This window comes from Photinus pyralis, unplaced genomic scaffold, assembly GCF_008802855.1.
Source record: "Photinus pyralis isolate 1611_PpyrPB1 unplaced genomic scaffold, Ppyr1.3 Ppyr1.4_LG6, whole genome shotgun sequence".
NCBI lineage: Eukaryota > Metazoa > Arthropoda > Insecta > Coleoptera > Lampyridae > Photinus > Photinus pyralis.
In genome coordinates, this window is record NW_022170663.1 from 35,544,373 (window position 1) to 35,558,862 (window position 14,490).

Here is a 14,490-nt window from a genome sequence, read left to right on the forward strand (position 1 = left end):
TGGTAACTATTTTCCACAACTGACAGATTTTTAACATTTGGTATTCAGTGGTTGGCATGCTCGTCTAAATCATCCAGGCTGATCATATACGCGAATGTTCAATTCAAAGTTCTGCCTGGATGATTTAGACGTTAATACTTATCTCAACGGTTTAGTAAAATGAGGATTAATTTCACTTATTGTTAGAACATTATGTTACAGTTATTAACGATACGGGTAATTGAAATCATTAGGTATTGAAAATTCAGTGTAGGTACTTAGAGAAATCCACATTTAATACAAATGAGGTTTTATAACCTAACAAAATTACAAAACTAATCTTTATCACTAAATGTACAATTATTATAAACTTTTAGAATAATTGTGGAATTATTGCCTGGTAGCAAATTATGAACAGTCTCTTCTGCTAACTGTCGAAGCTCTGGAGGAGTGGAAGGAAGAATTTCTTCGCACATTATTCACTTTTTATTGAAAAAACTAAAATATACTGCACAAATTCGTATTTGACGCGCTTGTTAAATTGAATTTTTTCAAAATGTAGCGTAGCCAACTTAATTTCTTTATTGAAAAATTGTTGGTGTTGCCAACTTAATTTCTTTATTGAAATATTTATTACAGAAAATGTCAGAATTGTTAATTTTTTAAATACAATTAAAATGCTCAACAGAGAAAATAGTATAAAGCATAGGTATGTTGCAGAAGGCCTTTCTAGCACTCGTTCATTCGAAACTTGAACTCGTGCTAGAATATAGCGCCTTCTGCAACTTATGCTTTAATATACTATTCTAAACTTTTCTAGATGACTACATAGCTTCCGAAACCAAATAGTTTCAAAAATGAGATGTAAACAAATTCACTGCCGTGTCGGTTATTAAATGGAATATGTATCTACTATAATTGTGTTTCATAACTTTAAAATGTAGGTTCAGGATGAAGGTTACCTACTAAAGTATAGACAATGCAAGTAGGTAATTATACAATTCTTACGGTATCACTGACCATGAAAATTACATGTCGAAGTTTCCTAGTCACTTTAATTCTAATCAATTACACTTGATTTTTATTATGAACACAAAACGTGTACAACTTCGGCGAAACGCTCAAAGAAACAACAAAGAAAACACTAGGGAAACAGAAACGCCCATGTGACCGAACAGAAAGCGGGCCAAAACCCACACTAACCTGAAACAAAGAAGGAGCTAAGGGAAGCCAAGGAAGAAGAAAACGGAGCCTATGAGCAACACGAAATCAAGGAATTCGCCGTGTTCGCGGAGAACATCGCCAAACTCAGACCAATGAAGAGGAATATGCAAATGTAATGGTATAGGCACATCAAAAATACAAAAGGAGGAAACAAGGGGGAAACAGAAAATAATATACCAATGACAGCGTGGGCGATGCTGGAACTACCCAAATTCCTAATCAACAGAACCATAAACGCGTGGCAAAGGGAGTATACTAGTATACAATGGTTTTGGAAGAAAACCGAACACCAAAGGAAAACCAGGGGGATCAAACAAGGATGTCCGTTTCCCCAAGGCTCTTCGCGATAGCACTTGACCATGCTATAGAACAAACAAGGATGGTGGTGACGAACCTTAGCACAGGCGGCCAATTACTACTACCGACATTACTGGCGTACGCGGACGATCTATTTGTAATCCCGGATAATTTATAAGACACTGAAGACTTCGTCCAGGCCAGCGTGGTACCAGGTACACCTGGAAATGGTGGACCTACAAATACACAACGAAAAGAGCTACATGATGATAAGAGTGCCAAGAAACAACACCCCCCAGTACAAAGAAGGAGAGAAGACCATAATAGCCGAGAAGGAGATAACCATGAAGCACAAGATCAAATATCTGGGAACGTACATAAACAGCACCCTCAGCAGGCACAACGCAGTGCAAGACAGAATAACCAACGCATTCAGAAGCACACACGGAATCTGGAACATCTTACGAGAGAAGAAAATACCGGGCAGCTGGAAAATGATGATTTACAACACGAACATAGCACCGACAATGTTATACGGAATTAACACTTCAGCGCTAACAAGGAGCAACAGATGAACATTGAGGAGGGCGGAGTGGAAGGCAGTCAGGATACTGAAGAAAACAGCAACCTTACAAGAAAGCAGAGAAGAGAACTACTAGAAAGAAAGACGATTACCAGGAGACTGAAGATGATTCAGATGAGATACTGGACATACCAACAAGAGGAACAAAGACCATATCATACGGGCTGCCAAGATTCTGTGTGCCTCGGAATGGAAGGTACGCCGACCCTGCCACACATGGAGCACCACCATAAACCAAACGGTAGAGGTCTCGGGGATTACCATAGGAAGATGGGAAGAAAAGAGCAAAGACACACATCAAGGAAGAAAGAAAGCAGAAGAATACTGGAGGTGGAGGAAGAAGCTAAGGGGAGGAGGAAAAGGGGACAGAAAGTAACGCAGGGAGAGGACAATAAAAAGGGCCTAACACGAGGGAAAACCGGGAAGGGAACGAGACCAAAGGATAGGAATATCGGAAGCCAATGAACGCCCGGATAAGAAGCTATCACTAGAAAGAAGAGTTCCCTCTAATGCAGTTATACCAGTGGCGAAGCTGGGGCCGTACCCGTTCGGGTCGGATAACACCCAGTTAGCCGCCCCCCCACAACCCCCCAATCCACAAAATCCACCACATTGTTTGGCATATGTCGCGGCCCAGCGCGATGGCAACAAAGTAGTGGAGAAACGTCCCTGATAGTGTCTACCAGGGACGCATCCTCACGACAGTTGACTAAATCCTGGGAGAGGCGGCGACGCCAGGCATATGTCAAAGTTTCAAGTTTCAAGTTTCAACACAAAACGTGTACAACTTTTGATTATGGGTATCTAATCGTTTAGCGCTTTTTTCAAACAATTAATCTACTACTTATTGCGTGTTTTCTAGCTTGTATTTTTAATTAAGAATTTCAGAATAGGATGTATACGGCAATATGTCTCTATAGCTATACATTTAACAAACAAACAGAATCTAATTGAACCATAACATTAGTTGATCCTAGAGATGCAAATTCTATAAAATAATGCGGTTTTTAGCTCCGTTTTTATAGAGTGTTTTTCATGTCTTTTTATCTTTAATTCTTAAATTCTATTTACCTTTTTAGTAAGAAAAAAATATAAACATTCACAAAAACACTCTTTGTCAACAGAACACAGAATCTGCACTAAAAAGTCAAAAATAAAATTTTCGTCGAAAAACTGTTGGAAAAGGGGGAAATAAGGCAGACTAAGAGATCCTTGTTTTGGTCTTGAACAGCTAAAGGAACACAATACTTGATCGGGTAGCACATAAACAACAATTGACGCCACAATGGATGGTTTCAAATCAAATTACCTCAAAAATAGGTCACTGTAATATATAGATCTGCTATGTCAACATTTAAATTTAAATAAACTTTTAGCAAGAACGGGATTAACACGTAGTCGGAGAAAGTATTAATATCAAAACAGGCTTCCGCAGAAAACAACCGAGCTAGCTACAGTCGTTAAATGAATCTTAAGCAAATGTAATAATTACAATTCGATTATATCGAAAACCAATATGTAATCAAACGTTAATCAAGGAATCGATGAAAATTTACCGGTCGCAACCTGGTGAGCTCAAGAGGGCGCGTTCTGCAAATCTGTAACAGACCAAAAAAACAACAAACAATTAGAAGAGGTTAGTGAATCGTGCTGCACATACCTACATACTAAATACTTTGAAAAGTATTCAAATACTTTCAAAAATAAGTATTCAAATACATTAGAATGTATTCGAATGCTTTCAAAAGTATTCTAATACTGTCAAAGGTATTCGGATACTATAAAAAGTATTCGGATACTTTGAAAAGGATTCAAATACTTGTCAAATTTAAAATAGTACTAGATATAACAGGTACCAGGCCCTCCGGACCTTTCTTACCTATCAGTTATATCCTTAAGCACACGTGTACCAGTTTTCAAAGCGATCGTACGTCGTGCACATGACCCGTACCCCTTTCTGAAATTAATCCTAGCGATTTTGAAACAGATCCTTTTCTGTCCGTCCGTACGTCCGTGTGTACGGATAACTTGTTTAGAAACTTTCGATCGCTTTGAAAATTGGTACACGGTCTTAAGGATATACGCAAAGTACTCGAATACTAAATATTTGAGAAAGTATTTTAGTTACAAATACAAATACTGCTCCCATAAGAGAATTTCATTACAAAGTATTTGAGAAGACAGAACCACGTTAACTCAAGGCTTCGCACAAATATCGTTCATCACGAAAGTTCATAGGTTCAACCAAATCACAATTTCGTCGGAGGAGTCGTGGGAAGATTTAATTACAAGTGTCAAACAAAAATGTTAATTTGTTAAAGCTCTAAGTTGTTCGTGTCTTTGGACAGACTTAATTTTGGATATATCTTTGGAAAGACTGTGAGTATTTATTTCTTGAGTTCTCTTGAATTCATATGTATCCTGAGTTTGCTTTTGAAAGTTACCTTTTCTGTTTCTGTGTACTACCGATATCTAATTATTAACATGATTGTACTTATTGTTATGTACCAATTCTGTGGAGCGGCTTTGAACTGGGTCCAAGTTAAATCGAGTGATTTTCTATCATTTTTACCCTTTTTAGCGCATTGTTTAAGAATTAAAAAATGTACTATTGTTTGCGTTTTGTCCGTCCGTCCGTCTGTCTGTCCGCTTGTCCGTCTATCTGTCCGTCCGGACCTACGTGCGCGGTTTTGAACTACTTTTAGGGGAATGGTTCTAGAGTGGGGGGAGGGGTGAACACACGTTCTACCCTTCATGGTATTCTAATGAAAGGTCTCACCGAAATGAATTGGTTTGTACAAACCAGAAGTTTCCTGCACGACTACTTTCCGAGATAAGTAGGTGGCCGGTGGCAGGGAGGGAGCAGAAATTAATTTTTCATGGTATTCTAATTAAAGGTGTCAATAAAAGGAAATTCGTTACACGTTTTTATAAACTATAAAATAAATGTGGAAGGAATATGTGTACAATTGAGGCAGAGTCGTCGCGGGTAATCCATGAAACGAAACGATATTACACACACGTGGGCAATAATCAACTTTCTTATTGGAGGAGCAAACAAAATGGGCGTGCCAAATTTCCTACTGCGCATGCGCAACACTCAACTTCCTTATTTGTAGAGCAAATTAATCAAAGTTTTTATGGTAAGTTCCTCTAATAAAAGTGATCAAAATGAAAATGCCAAAAATCGTACTGCGCCCAATATAGGTTACATCCCAAAACTGACGACACAAACGTAAACTATCCCATTTTTGGCAGTATTTGTGAAAAATACACTCAGTCTAGCGAAGTCTTAAAATGCTATGCATTTTTACCAACCTATACGATGATACTGACTAAAAAAGGGACCGTCAATATACTGGTGCTTTTTTGAACCGAATTAAATTTATTTTTGCTTTTTTTCGACACTAAAAAAACAACCCTAACCTATTCTACCAACAATCAAGCAAAAAAAGTTACACAATGATAAAACAAAGTAAACGGCGATTGCTAACCAAAATATTGGTGATAGGTCTGCAACGACCTCTCTAGTTGTATTTTAATGGATGGACGGACAAAATATTAATTCTTTAAAAAAGTGCTAAAAAAGGATATACCCACACGGCGACTAGATTCACAAAAAGTTGTAGGTACTACACGTTTTGTGTCGCTCATGAAAAGTAATTGATTAGATTTAATTGCCTCGTTATAAGAAAATTCGACATGTAATTTTCATGGTCGGTAACGTAGGCAATTATTTTTTTAAATAATTAATTGCCTTGGCTCACGTTATAGTAACATTCATCCTGGGCCATTTGAACCTATGAAACCCACAATTATTATCAATTACTCCGGAAACGTTAATGTCGTTTTAATGTCGTGCTGTGGATCGTAAATGTGTTCCAATTAATGCAACGTTCGTAATAGATATGCCATGTAGCGACTGGCACGGCAGTGCACTTTTTTCGCATTCCGTTTTTGAAACTATTTGGTTTCGGAAAATTTAGAAAAGTTTTGACTCAAATTCTGCGATAATTTGAGTAGTGGGTAAACCATGGCAGATATGTAAATGGATGCTAATTTAAAACTTCCGCCCTTGATACCCTTGAATATCTTTCGACGTCATTTCATCGGTGATGCCAATTATATTTAAAAAAATTTTAATGATAATTTGAGTAGTTATGGCGGTGCTATGGAAACTGAGATTACTTTTTTTTAAAGATTCCTTTTTAATTGGATATATTCTCTATCTTGTATCATGAATCAGCATCGTTATGGATTTCGGCTTTATTTGCATGATTTTTTGGGTGTTGAGGTAACGATCAAAAAAGGTTTTTGGGGAAACGAAATTACACGATATTACACCTCTCATGTACAAGGACAGGCCTAGTACTAACGATAACAAGACTAAACATCAAACTATAACTTTCCATTATGTTGCAACCCAACCCACTAATACGATTGACGGTTAATAATTTTGCGATGGCTGTCCGTCTGTTCGTTAGCACGATGTCTCGAAAATCAATTACGATGAAATTTCGCAAGTGGATTCTTTATCAAATTTAACGATCGGAGTTCGTAAATTTGTTATGTGTAACGGGAGGCCGTTGAATTTTTTTAGATTTTTCCGGCTCTGTACCTAACCTAAACACCTATTCGCCTGAAAATTGCTGTTTATGTTACTAGTCTACTTATCTTATCATAACTTTACTCTGCGTGCTTGTTTAGGGCAGAGAGAGCCCAGTGGGCACGGCTTACAAAAACGACCAATAAAGTGAAATATTATGGAGGTGTGACACACATTGTTTTATTTAGGACTGATATGGAAAACGTTTTTCTACGTTTTTGCCACAGTAAAGTTGACTTAAAATATTGGGACACTCCGGTTTAAAACAATGAATTCCTTTATTGTAATGAAGTATTTATAAATTTAATAATCACAATAGTTTAATTTTATTTGCCTTGTTGTTTAAAGAGTTCAAAACACTATCATTATGTACAGAGTCCAATAAGGGACCACTTTTTGTACTCAAAACAACACTATAAATCAAAGGGACAGTCGAACATAATAGTATATTATTACAATAGTGAATGACTAACGACGAAAACGCGTGAGTGCGATAAGTCCACTTATACACGTGTATTACATGTTATTTTTCATATAGGTACTTGAGTTATAATTTGATAAAAAGTTTAATAAAATATCTACTTATCAAATCTCAATGTTAAAAATTAGATAATCGATTATTGTCTTTGTGGTTTGTTATGGATATACTGTTTATTGCTTTTTAGATGTGGAATTGAAGTTTTCTTCCCAGCTATGCTCTGCATGGGCCGGTCACAGAATTTGCTGGTGTGTTACCCCACTCGATTCCGGCCCTTCATCAAGCCCTACCACAGGGGTTGCGGCATCAATGAACTTCCTCCAGCTCTCAGACAGCAATTTGGGTGAGAAAACTTGCAAGTCCATCCGGGCCTTAACCTTGGCTTTCGTTGATAATAAATATCTTCACTGTTAATTGTACCACACTACGGTAACAATTGGCGCCCTCAACGTGAGGACTGTCGACAGCAACGCATTTCGGTGGCACCAATTCAGACGAGAAGCGGAGGAACCGCCGACGTTGTTTCAGCAGAAGACAGCTGCACGGTTATGGACGTCCCTGCCATCAACACCACTAACTCCCGACTCCAGTGGCGCCCAACAGCAATTCCATTCGTCTCATCTCATCCAAACGTTTGTGGATGCTCTTGGAAAGACGCAAGCTACCCAACCCAAGCTACTCACCTTCAGCTGCGAACAGCTAGAGGATCCCGTCGCATTCTTCACCGAAATCGGATCCCAAGGATCAACTCATCGCTGTAACTGGACTGTATAACTTATAGGCGAGGCGGTAGAATGATGGAATATCCAACAAACCTACTCCCACGACTATGAAACAAACTTTCCTGGGTACAACGACGTGATACGCGGCACCTTCAACGACCAATTCTTATCCAAGGAGCAGGAGACAGAGTCCGTTCGTACCTTTAGAAAGGCGAAAATTGCAAAAAGGATCAACCTCAATGTCAATCAGGTCGGTTCTTGCTCGAACTAGTGAAATTTTTCAGCAGCATCGAAACAGATAACAAGGCGATGGACAAGTCAATGCAACATAACATATCTTCTTGTAACGATCCCAAATGCCGTTTCGGCCCGTTACTCATCAGAGAAAAAGGGGATCGGGGAAGTCAAAACCATATTGGTGGCTGAAAACATCAGTTCATCTCTCGTGGTAACAAATAAAGACGGCAAGCCTAGATTTTGCGTAGATTACGGACGCCTCAACGCCATCACCAATGATGAGAGCTCCAACCGGCCACACATCCAGGAAACTCTGCGGGACTCGCAAAGGTATTCTCGGTGATCGACTTCAAATCCGGGTACTGGTAAATGCGTTTGGAAGAAGAGGCAAGACCGCTGACAGCCTTTTCAACTACAAAAGGCGCCTCCTACCAGTGCAGAGTGATTGGAAGGATCACATCCGTCACCTGCGCCTAACAATGGGGAGACTGTGGCAACACCGGCTTCGGGCACTCCTGGAAAAATGGTGATTCAGGGTACAGGCTAATGGGGGGCAGATCATTTGATCCGACGGGAACAAACCTCGACCCGACCATATATGAGCAATCCGTACGGCAGACAACCTATCTCACGGAAACAGCTTCGTAGTTTCCTATGCCTCGCCAACTGGAGAATACATACCAAGCGGCGCGGATATCCAGGCACCGTTGGACAACCTCCTGAAGCGAGACATGCCACCACCGGGCCCCTCCATTTGAGCGAGCTTAATTTGAACAGATCGAAGCCCGCAGTAAGGGTATGGTGCGTATAGGCATTCCCTAATTCCCATTAAAAAAAAAAAAAAAAAAAAAAAAAAAAAAAAGTAAGGGTATGGTTACTGCCCTATATCAAGAACCGTCACCTGGACAGAAAAACATCCTCAGACGTGTCCACGCGAAGCTGAACTTTTCAAAAAGCCGGTACCACGTCAACGAGCAAGAGTGCCTCGCCGTAGTTTGTGCGATTAAACGTCCCCGTCCGCATCTGAGCGATCGCCATTTTACGTTGAAAACAGACAACCGAGCACTTTTTATGGCTTGACATGACGAAGGCCGATGGGAATAAATTGATTTGCTGGGCACCACAGGAGTTCTCGTTTGACGTGGCCACGGTGCCAACGCCTACTTGTGTATATTTGTAAATGATAATATGTAGCGTAGTCTTAGCTTGGTCTTAGGTTTCGTTGTTGATAAACAACTTTACTGTTAATTGTTCCACACTACGGTAACATGGTGATTAATGTTCTGTCGTGGAAATTTTCAAACTTCCTCGTTTTCTTTCTTGAAAAAGCGGCGAAAGCTTTCCTCTGCAATGTGGTGGTAGCTTTATGGAGATGCTTGCTCGCTCGTGGCTTAAATTCTATCTTCAGGATCTGCCTAATGGGACATACTGGTTTAAGGGCGACAACGACTGGCGCGGATTTTTCACTGCGTGACGTCGTTTTACGAAGGCTTCTTTCCCATTATTTACATTTCTATTTATAGATATCCACGAATATAGAAGTAATCTGAGCCAATCAATGCTTTATCTACTACGATGGATTATTTAAATACTTAACTCGCGCTAGCATTAGCTTTTTTGTTATTTAACATTCGGTTGCGTTAGACGTATTTAACAACTCTCCTCGATTTCCTTTTAATTACAGTTATTCGCTTCATTTACCTCATACTGAATATACATACGTAAAGCAGTATTTATTATCTTATTCTATTTACATCTGAAATAAAATTGAATTTGTAACCGTGCTTTGTTAAAATATAAAAAGGGAATAGGAGGCTGAAAAAAGTGAAGTGGAAATCGCGCGTGGGTGCAAAAATGATGTAAAGATTTGAGAGACGATTTTTTACGTTTAGTTAATCTGTGATTGAATTATAGTGCATTTTATGTTAATAAAGTATTCATTAAACATTTAAAATAACAGGTTATGGCAGCCCAGAACGTTTAGTAAAAAAAAAGTTTGACAGTGACGTGAGTGGAAAATGATTCGCCAACAAATCGTAAGTTTCCCTTATATTTTAAAACGGACTGAAATCGACATATAATTAGTGTACGGATCGCGTTAATGCTAAATGAAATACGATATTACGAAAACGAAATAAACATTGCACCGATAGGTAACGAATTAGACGAACGCGTTTTACCGAGCGTTTTACGATCGCGAAATTTTGAAACGTACGTAAATTAGTAAACGCATATAAAATGAACGATTTATCGCATCATATCTCGAAACTGAACGACGACAATTATTCATCGTGGAGCATTAGAATAAAAAGTTATGCGACAATGAAAAATCTAGATACGGCTTTAACGGACGGAAATTTCGCAACGAAACCAGAAAACAAACAAGCAGACGATAAATGCAGAGCCCTAATTGTTTTGAATGTGGACGACCGCAATCTATCTCAAATCGACGAATGCAGCACCGCATACGAAATGTGGAAAATTCTGGAAAACGCTCATGCCAAAATTGATAATTTTCACGCGATATTATTATTAAAAGAATTCGTGAATTCAGAGAAGAAAACAACGGAATCAATCGATGAGTACGTTTATCGCAAATGTGAGATCCAGAAGAAATTAAATAAGCGCGGATTAAAATTCGACGAAAAAATCAAAATCGGGATTATTCTAATCGGATTACCGGAAACATACGAGCAAACTATCCGGACCATAGACTTAAGCAAAGAAGATTTAACATTAGACCAGATTAAAACGAAGTTACGCGAAGAAGAAAAGTTGATCAAGAACAAAAATTCCTCAAACGAACACGCAACGATTAATATAGCGAAACGAAATAACGAAGCAAAAGCCGAACTTCGCGAACGTGAAAATCAACAGAAAAATTGGCGAAACGAACGAACCCAGGAACGTACATATGGGAAAGAAAATTCTAGATGCGAAACGTCATATCAATCGGAAAGCACTAAATGTTTTCGATGCAACCGTTACGGACACATCGGACGTTTTTGTCCACAATACGGAGATCATACGAACGGAAATAGAAATAAAATCGAAGCTCAAGGCCAAAAGAATAAAAAGGAAAATTCTCGAGTCACCGTGTGTCAAACCAATTATGTAGCAAACGAAAAGAAAGAAGAATGGATAGTAGACAGCGGATCCACAGATCACATTTCAAACGATAAGAAGAAATTCACAAAAATGAAGACTGAGAATCGAAGCATAAGATGCGCGGGAGAAGAAATATTAAAAGGAGAAGGCATAGGAGACGTAAACGTAACATTGGTCCAGAATCGAGAGATAATCTTAAAAGACGCGCTTTATGTTCCTAAATCGACAAACAATCTAATATCTGTGTCAAAACTGTGCGACGACGGAAATTCTGTTAATTTTGACGGTAACGCAGTAACTGTTAAAGACAAAACGAATAAAACGATAATGTTTGGAAAAAGAGACAACGACATATACAAAATAACGGAGGACATTTCTCGAGCAGACGTAGCAACATGCAGTGAATGGAACGAATGGCACGCAAGACTAGGTCATCCAAGTAAAAATGAAACAAGAGAATTGGCAAATTTATACAATCTCAAGATTAATGCAATGCAAAAATCCTGCGACACATGTAATGTATGCAATATTAAAAGAAAGAAATTCCCTCGAATGACGGCAAATAGAAGAAGAAATTGTTTAGACCTGATACATAGTGACGTAATCGGGCCAATAACTCCATATTCAAGAGGAGGAAGGAGATACGTCGTGACATTTATCGATGACTACAGCCGATATGCCGAGATCTATACCATCACACACAAGAGCGAAGTTTTAAACAAATTTATTGATTACCAAAAGAAGGTCGAACGGATGCATGACAGGAAAATTAAAGAATTGAGAAGCGATAACGGAGGCGAATATTTAAACAGGGATTTTGAAACTTATCTACGAACACAAGGTATCCGAAGGGAGCTGACCACGCCATATACGCCGCAGCAGAATGGAGTGGCGGAACGTTTAAATCAAACACTTTTAAATATAACAAGATGCCTCATGAACCAATCGGGAGCCTACGACGATTTCTGGGGTGAAGCAATATTGACTGCAAATTACATTCGAAACCGAAGAACAACTACGAGTAACGAAGGAAAGACGCCATACGAAATATGGAGTAATAGAGTAACAGGAGTAACTCATATGAGAAGTTTTGGATGCAAATGTTGGTACAAAAACAATCAGCCCAGACAGAAATACAAGCCTCAAGGAAAGGAAGGGATTTTTATTGGATACGAACCCTATTCCAAAGCTTATCTGATATGGGATCCAATACAAGAATGTCTAATTATAAGCAGAGACGTGAAGTTTGATGAAACACGATTCCCAATGAAGGAAGATAACAATAACGATAAAAACGAAAATGAAGTAATATGGAATCGTTTTATCGATCCATCCATAGATGACGAAGAGGATAGTATGAACGAGTCGAACAATGAAAATAAGGAAAATAATAATGAAGACAAACGAAGCGAAACGAAAAACGAAAACGAACAAGAAGATGACAGTGATGAAACGAAAAACGAACACGAACAAGAAGTGAGTAATCAAGAAAATGATGAGGACAACGACGAAGAAAGAAATGAACTGCAATGTGAAGAAGTAACTACGACTAGGAGTGGGAGAATCAGCAAACGACCTGTATGGCTAGAAAATTACGATACCACAGGACAAACGTCATACGCCATCGCCGAAGACATATCAGAAACCGAACCAAAACGTTACAACGAGGCCATGAAAAGTAAAGAAAAGTACGATTGGCACGAAGCAATACAGGAGGAGTACGAAAATTTGATAAGTAACGATACGTGGAATATAGCTGAACGACCCAGAGACGCAAAGATTCTAAGAAGTATGTGGATATTTAAACGAAAGTACGATGACTGCGGACGAATAATGAAATACAAAGCACGACTTGTCGCTCTAGGTAATTATCAAACTAAATATTATGTAGATTACGAGAAAAGTTTTTCACCAGTAATCATGAGAAAAACGATGCGAATATTATTAGCCATAAGCGTAAGAAAAAATTGGGAAATAAACCACATCGACGTAAACTGTGCATACTTAAATGCGAGACTGGATGAAGAAACCTACATGGAGATACCAGACGGATTCGACGAAAATTTAAACAAGAAGAAGTATTTTGCGAACTGAAAAAAAGCCTGTACGGTCTACATCAATCGGGTTATTTATGGAATCAAGAGATTAACGAATTTTTGAAAAAGATGGGGATGCAACGATCAAGAATGGACCCTTGTCTTTACTACAACACGGAAAGAACTCTGATCGTGACTCTATATGTAGACGACATGGTCTTACACGGATTGAAGACAGAAATAGAAAAATTGAAGAACGCGTTATGTAAAAATTTCAAGATCAAAGATCTAGGCGAAGCAAGCAGGGTTTTATCAATCAACATTAAACGATTCAACGGATCACTGAAGATAGATCAACGAGATTACATTCTAAACATCCTTAAAAATTTTGGAATGACGGATTGTAAACCAGCGGCAACACCGTTAGAACTTGGAGCAAAATACATGAAAAACATGGCTGAAATAAATAACCAAGTAAAAGGCATGTATGAAAAAATAGTTGGAAGCTTATTATACTTAGCCACCAACACGAGGCCAGATATTGCTTTCGCAACGTCCTATATGAGCCAATTCACGATAAATCCAAGTCAACAACACCTACAAGGACTAAAACGAATACTAAGGTATTTAAAGGGAACCTTAGACGTGGGAATAGTATATACGAAAGATGATAAGGAAACAAACGTTAAAATTTACACTGACTCAGATTGGGGATGTGATTTAAACGACCGCAAATCATATAGCGGATATGTATCAATAATGAGTGGAGGACCTGTGTCATGGACGAGCAGGAAACAACGAACTGTAGCACTCAGTAGTGCGGAAGCTGAATTACTTGCTTTATGTGAATGTGTCAAAGAGACGATTTGGTTTAGGCAGCTATTCGAAGAACTGCAAATAATCTATGATGTGAGCCGACCTTGGAAAATATACATGGATAACATGGCTGCACAGAAACTGGCAGAGAACGAGACAACATCGGAGAGAAGCAAGCACATGGACATAAAAACGTTAAAGATAAGAGATGACATCAAGGAAGGAAAAATTTTCTTGAAGTACGTACCAACTGAAAGGAACTTGGCGGATTCATTCACAAAAATTTTGAGCAAAGAACGGACAACACGACTGAACGGATTGATGGGAATTGATTTCAAGTACGAAAGGAAATCAATTCAGGAGGGGTGTTAAAATATAAAAAGGGAATAGGAGGCTGAAAAAAG